This window comes from Mytilus galloprovincialis, chromosome 12 (genome assembly GCF_965363235.1).
Source record: "Mytilus galloprovincialis chromosome 12, xbMytGall1.hap1.1, whole genome shotgun sequence".
NCBI lineage: Eukaryota > Metazoa > Mollusca > Bivalvia > Mytilida > Mytilidae > Mytilus > Mytilus galloprovincialis.
Genome location: NC_134849.1, coordinates 63987527 through 63995618, shown reverse-complemented (window position 1 = coordinate 63995618; position 8092 = coordinate 63987527). Strand labels below are relative to the sequence as shown.

The following is an 8092-nucleotide window of genomic DNA, read 5'->3' as shown; positions in this document are numbered from 1 at the left end:
GTCACCGATTTTGTTGAAACTTTCTGACAACAAACATTTATATAAAATATGAAAAAAAGTCTGTACATGCCACCCTGAATTATGTATGGTTACCATGGCAACAGGCTTTGAAATGTTGAAAATAGCTGATTTTTGCTTTTCTCGACTTACAGTGACTTATATACAGCATAATATGTTTGGTGCAGTTTATATCATATCAGTTTCTTTTAAATACTTGTTCAGGGACATTTTTTCACTTTTTCTGATATTAAACTCAAATTGACATTTTTAATCTAGGTTATTAGTATGAATTTTGGCAATTTCTAATGCAATTATGAACCAATTTTCCTACTAATTTATGAAAAAACACATCCATTCCTGAATAAACTAAAAAATAGCTTTTATTCCAAAAGATTTATATTTCTCATTTCTGCAAAAACATTTTTGGGGCTCATTAGATTTTTTTGGTAAAAATAAGATAAAAATGCCAAAAATTGCCTGAAATCTACAAGAGTTATTTCCCTTTTTAGAACTCACCAAAGTTTAAAAATAGAAAAAGTCATTTGTTTACCTACACAAAATGGAGACAGACGTCTGCAACATGTTTTGCTTGTTTAAATCAACATATTTTACACTTTAAATCTAATATAAATATATCTGTATACATTCCTCATAATAGCTGGTCAGTTTTATAACAATGATAAGCATTTACTATGACAATGTTTGTTCAGAGGACATAAAAGTCATAACAAACTTGAGAGAACATGTGAAAATCGTGATGAAGACCATGATGAACAAGATGCTGTTTGTACAGAATGTGATTTGCTCCCGCCACCTTCATGAAATTTACAAATATGTTCAAGCCGATTGTTCAATGTACTTGGACACAATGAAAAAAGAAAAAAGGGGGAAACTTATGTGAAGTTCCGTTTTGATCAACACCTGTGACATGAACAGTCTGCTGCTAAAAAAATGACTGTCATTGTCTAATGTGGAAACTATAAAGCACCAACTATAAATACACTTCATGGATTATTCCTTCAATTTGAAACAGGTAAGCATATTTTTAACTGAATTATAAATTTCTATTTTTTGCAAAGACATGTGTTCCTTTAATAGGCATAAAGGGGCTGTCCCATTTCTTTGCATGTTATGGAAACATGAAGATAGATAGATGGATTTCTTTCTTCAAATTATATAGGCCTTGCTCATGATCTAGGAAAGTTGCAAAAAGCTTGTTTTCCAGGTGGAAATGATGACCAACTTTTTTAGTGACTTTCAATCTATTTCCATGACCAAAATTATTTTATTTAAAGTGTATGTTTGCTTTGTATACAGTTCCTTGCCAGGGAAGAACATTTTATCTAATATCTAACAGCCACAAGTTTAAAATTCTATAAGGATCTTTATGAGTGGGGTTTAAGTCATTTTCTTTAAGAATGCAAATGTAAAAAAATGTCTACATACATGTATGAAGCACATTTATACATGTACATGTTTGTATAAAAAAAGAAGATGTGGATTATTGCCAATGAGACAACTGTCCACAAGAGACCAAAATGACACAAATAGGTTATGCTTCATTTTTGACATTTGATTTAAGATGCTGTGCTGACCTGGTCAAGTTGTAATTAACCACATACATTTTAGTGACATGCTAAATTAAGTATATACTTTTGGAATAAATCATAATTAAACAATAATTATAAAACATATATGACCATAAAAATGTTTATGTAAAACAGTTTTCAAAATGATACTTTTATAATTCCAGGTACATGTATTTGCAGAGACTGTAGTCTAGACATGGTAGACAAATGTTACTAGATTGCCAAAGCAAAGCAGTGTAACATTAAAAATATGAATGTAAATAAGGTTTGTATTAAATACAGTGATATAGAGTAATGATTTTACATTTAATGCATGTATGTTTTTTTCCTTTAAAAAAAAATCTAAATAAGACATACAAATGAATTAATTTTGTTGAAATCTATGCAACTGAACAACAGTGTATCTCGTTAGTTGCATACATGTACATGCATGTTGTCTTTTAAATATTTAAAGTTAGAAAAAAGTTCTGATATAAATGTGGCTTGTGCATGCTTATTTTAGGCACATATATACTAGTATTAGTTTTTTTTTTTAGCATTTAAATAAGAAATACAGACTTTTTAATAATTATGATCTTCACTGTCCAAATATGCATTTTCTTTTTTTCTATTTTGAAATAGATCAAGTCACAGCTTTAGATGATTCAGGTCCAATCAAAAGAGTAAGAAAGGTAAATAGCAGAACACTGTTACAGCTATTCTATAAAAGCATGCAAACAAAACTTTCATAGACTTGCTTACTATATTTGCTTGGATGTTTGCAAACAATATATAGGCAGAGATCAGTCTGTTTTATATATACTGCGACTTCATTGGACAATAGAAATTAACATGAAATGAAGTTAATGTTTATTGTCCAATCAAATTCCAGTATATAGTAAACAGACTGAAACAGACTACATACCTGTTGTTTACAAACAAACATAATTGCAAACATACAAAATTGTACACACATAAGTACAAACAAACATAGCAAGTTGATCAAATGTTTGCTTTGCATGCTTTCATAAAAGAGCTGTAATTAAGATTCAGTAGTAGATCTAGTACACTATGAAATAATAGTTCCAGTACTTCCCAATTAAAGAAACAAGGGGTAACCCCCAAAATTCTAGCACTGCTTCACTGAAATAAATCTGACCTCTCTAAGATCTGATACCAGAATTGATGTCAATTAAGCAGGCTTAGAAATACTGACTCAAACAAGCTTTGTCATTTATAATAAAAATTGTGAATAAATATTCTAATATTGTACAGGCCTAAACTTAAGTTATAGGAATATATATCCTTAACATGAAATTTGGGACTTATTATTATTAACATAAAACTTGGGAATATATATCCTTAACATGAAACATAGGAATATAAATCCTTTACATAAAGCAAGGAAATAATTATCCTTAAGCTTTATATGAGACAAAGGAATAAATATTCTTAACATAAAATATGGGAATAAATATTCCTAGCATGAAACATGAAAATAAATATCCCTGACATCAAACATAGGAATAAATATCTTGAATATAAATCATAGAAAAAAATATGCTTTCCATGAAAGATTGCAATAAAATTCTTTAGCAAGAAATATTGAAATAAATATTCTTCACATTAAAACTGGAAATAGATATCCTTAACATGATTCAAAGAATAAATGTCCTAAACATGAAACCTAGGAATAAATATCAGTAACATGAAAATTGAAAAAGATATATTATAGCTTGATTAATACAATTATTCATTGTTATTACACACATTAAAACTAATATTTGTAGTAATTTTTTTTATTTTTATTGTTATTCTCTCCTTATATTTTGAATTTATTTCAGACAATACCAGTTAAAGGTGTCCATTGTTTATCCTAGATGACACAAGTAAAAGTGAGCAAGCTGATTTGAGTCAAAGTTCAGATTCTTCTATTTGTAATTCCACAAAGCTGGAAGACTTGGACTGATTGCTCAGGTTTTTAGGTATGAAAATATTTTTTTGGTAATTTGTATTCCAAGTACATATTTAGCTCACCTGGCCCAAAGGGCCAAGTGAGCTTTTCCCATCACTTTGCGAAGTTTGCGTCCAGCGTCGTTAACTTTTACAAAAATCTTCTCCTCTGAAACTACTGGGCCAAATTAATCCAAACTTGACCACAATCGTCATTGGGATATCTAGCTTAAAAAATGTGTCCGATGACCTGGTCAACCAACCAAGATGGCCACTATGGCTAAAAATAGAACATAGGGGTAAAATGCAGTTTTTGGCTTATAACTCACAAACCAAAGCATTTAAAGCAAATCTGACGGGGTTAAATTGTTTATCAGATCAACCTTTATCTGCCCTGAAATTTTCAGATGGATCAAAAAGAACCCTTTGTTGGGTTGCTGCCCCTGAATTGTAATTTTAAGGAAATTTTGCTGTTTTTGGTTATTATCTTGAATATTATTATAGATAGAGATAAACTGTAAACAGCAATAATGTTCAGCAAAGTAAGATCTACAACTAGGTCAAGATGACCAAAGTGGTCAGTTGACCCCTTAAAATGTTATTGCCCTTTATAGTTAATTTTTAAAAAATTTCATTAATTTGGTAATTTTTTGTACATTTTTATGAAATATTTACACTTTTAGTTTTAAGGTGTTACAAGAGGCCTCATCAAATTGATTTTTTTCAATGTACACAAAAAAATGGTGAGTTTTTATGTGATAGCTTTAATGTTTAAATATTTTTTTCATTTCAGAGAATGGAAATCAAGAAAACTGTACTACATGTACTAAGGAAGACAGCTGCACATAAGATGATTCTCAACAAAAGCAGCAGTGAAGAGCATGTCATCATACAACATAGACTAGTCTATTCTTTGTTGAATGATGTAAAAATGAAAATATAAGTAACAGTAAAAAGATTGTATGCAGATAAGATAAATTCCGATCAGCCTAAAAAGTCTATATCTTTAGAATCAACAAATAATTCATTGGCACTTAATTCAGATAAACTAAGCAAGATATTGTACATGACTGAAAAATCTAATATTGAAAGGCGAGTGGTAACAAGGTAGATCCTTAAATGGCTGCTGATGAGATGAGATCTTTATACAACATGCACAAAAAGGAGCATTCTGATCAGACCAACAAATTGCTTCATTTTTGTCCTGCCTTTGTCAGATAGAGAAAAAGACTTAGTTGTTCTGAAGATTATGTAGCAGCAGAGAAAAAAGACAGAACAGATATATAAAGTACTTTTGGAATCAAATAACAGTTAAAATGTTTTTAGTTTTAATTCTTTTCATGATAACCACTTTCTTGGCCAATACAAACTAGATATTAGTGTCTTTCAGTTTGTAAATACATGTATTGACTGCATTATTTATGAATAAAAAACTTTATTTTGTCTGTGTCACTATGTTATTCCTCAAAGTTACAGTTAACATTTCTGATCAATTCACCTTTATTGCCATGTGTAGTGTCTCTTATATTTGTAAGACGACTTTTTATGCCATCATGTTTTTTGGTCTGTGCCTCGGTTCGTACGTCCGTTCATACGTTTGTCTTGTCAAGTTAGTGTTTGATGAAGTTGAAGTCCAGTTAACTTGAAACTTAGTACACACATTCCCTATGATATGATCGTTCTAATTTTAATGCCAAATTAAAGTATTTTCCCCAATTTCATGGCCCAGAAAAAGATAGTGTGAAGCTCAGGTTAGAGTTTTTGGTCAAGTTAGTTTTTGATGAAGTTGAAGTCCAATCAACTTGAAACTTAATACACATGTTCCCGATTGTTCAGTATGGTATGATCTTTCTAATTTTAATGCCATATTAAAGTATTGACCCCAATTTCACGGTCCACTGAACATGTAAAATGATACTGTGAGTGGGGCATCTGTGTACTATGGAAACATTCTTGTTTTTTATATCTTAAATCTATTTTGATGACATGCTCATCATTTCATTTTTTTAGCAAGACAAAACTGTTGCTTCAACTTAAATCTGTGAAATAGTAGTCTTCTTGAGCATATCAAGGCTATAGCAAACATCTTGACAACATTGAAACCATTTCTTATTTTTACACGAGATATGTTTTAGCATTTTAAATATTTACACTTCAAATTTATTGCAACAAATAAATAGTGTTGATGTTGATTTGCGTCCAAAAAATGACATGTTAGACCTTATTTCAAATCTCCAGATATAATCCATATATTTCCATGGTAACCATTTTCATTGTCAGATTTAATCTGAAGTTAAACTTTAGTCTGTATATTGCCATTTTGATTCTCAAATTGTTTTAATTTTTGTTTTTTTTTCTATATTTGCAGATTTTACAAATTTTTACAATTTTTGGCTAAAAATTTCAATTTTGAAAGCCCCGTTTCCATAGCAACAGACCTTTTACTTGTCATTAAGTTGAATTTCTCCTGTAAGTAATAAATAATAGGTAATGTAAGATTAAATAAGTTATTGGTAAACTTTTTAATTGCACTTTTTAATGAAAAAACTGATAAAAATTTGAAAATTTAACTTTTTTGTTTCCATGGTTACCGCTCTTGGAAACAAGATCCCCAAGAATTTTATTCCATATATCGAAACTATTATATGCTGCCTCAAAGGAAAGTATAATGTCATATTCCAACATGGATGCGTAAGTTTGCTACACGTCCTCAAAAACTGTCTAAATTGGGTATTTTATATACCTGTTGAACTCTTCCATGTATCCAAGGATCAAATCAGGGCAACATAAAATATTTTATATTTTTAAATTCAATCATTATTTCAATTTTTAATGATATTCATATAAATCATAGGTATTTTTACCAATATATTGCTATTTAAGTGGATATTAATGCCCAAAGTAGACCTATTTCATAGTTGAAAAAGAGCAATTTTGAAGGTAAAATTAGAATATCCCGTTACCATGGCAACCATGGTCCATAGCAACAATATCAATATTTTTTTTTCATTTATACATCAAAGTGTATTAACTGACAAAGTTTGAAGCTTTTCTGAGACTATGCGTGCCACGACCTATATGTGGCATGGTTGATATTTACAGAGAATCCATGTTAACGTTTATGAACATTTTCAATCCTGCCAACTTTAGATATACAGCGTGTGTGAGAATAAAATACAATGACACCTTTTGCTTCGTTTGCTGTGAGACAGCCATGTCATAAATAACTATCTTAATGTAACACAATGTTTTAAATGTAAACGTCAATTAAAATGTCCATAACTTGATACTATGATAATTTATCATCTTAAAGATTAGCTGTTGACACAAAGATATGGCTCGCCCTTAAATGACTGTGATGTCATGATGAATATGTTCAAATCAAAATAATAATACTTTGAATTGTCAACAATGCAGACATGAACCATGATTGAAGGTTTAGGGTCAAATAATCTGCATGAAAATGAAAATACAACTACATACTAAATTGCATTGGCTTGTCATAATTCGGCAATAATTGATTGACCCCGACACTGCCACCAGAAACAGAGCGCATCAGTCTTGACTTAAAGATTTTGCAAAAACTAGATAGACATATCAAAATTAGAACTATTTGTCTTCTATCTAAAATTTACTGCCTGGTATCTATGATGAGTATATAAAAACGATGTCTTATATCTATAAGTTCTCAAATTTTTTTTTTATATATATTAAGTAAGTTTTTAAGAAAGGATATTGAAACATACTTCTACAACACATTTTGAATAAATTAATTGCAACGTATCGAAAAGACCGATGTTATTATGATTATACCATATTTGTCAGATGTGACTTATTTTATTAGTAAGGACATTTTCATTGATTGATTTCAAATGCAAGTCAGCCTAAATCAATTGAGGTTGTTTATACGGTGTTTTCTTTGATATGCTATAACTAGAAGTTCCCTTTTGTGTTGCCTTTCAAATTGTAAATGGTAGAAAAAAGCATACGCCGCTGATTTAGTATTGTAAAGCTTGTCTTGGAATAGTATTTTCATTGTGGCACAATCTAAATGAAATGTACGTCTCGTGATCACGCTTCGCGTACACGAATAGGACATGCTCCGGTATACAGTCTGTTTAAAAAAATTTCAAAATCCTTCGATTGTGTCGACATGATACACACCTTCATAAACTTGAAGGTTACATTTAATGGGCTGATTTGATAATTGCCCGTTTTGGAATCTAAAGAACCATGGGCTTTTCATTGTTGGTACCCCAAAACGTCACGTCATTGGTTGACATTCTATTGTTTATGACATTTTTAACCAATCACGACGTCTTGTTGTACATTTTTGAAAATATTACCCCGGATGCATAAGTTCTGAAACGTAGAATTGCCAGAACAGAAAGAGTTTTGCATTTCAATCCGGTTTATTCCATGTCAGGGATATATTGTATTGATGTTTCATATTCCTTGCTAAAGGTGTAATACCATCAAATCATAGTACGTCACACCCGGTTGCATACGAAAAATGGTCGAAAGATATTTCCTGGTATTTAACAGTTGAAGGAAATTAATCCTGCATTTCA

The 8092-nt window shown here is 30.4% G+C and overlaps 1 long non-coding RNA gene across 1 annotated transcript; it reads left to right on the top strand.

Annotated features, from left to right (window-relative positions):
* The first annotated feature begins 537 nt into the window (after nucleotides 1–537).
* LOC143054532 (uncharacterized) lies at nucleotides 538–5227 on the top strand. The gene is made up of 5 exons (XR_012971719.1): nucleotides 538–1033; nucleotides 1754–1854; nucleotides 2211–2260; nucleotides 3413–3553; nucleotides 4315–5227. It is a non-coding gene; the product is annotated as an uncharacterized LOC143054532 (long non-coding RNA).
* Nucleotides 5228–8092: the final 2865 nt, after the last annotated feature.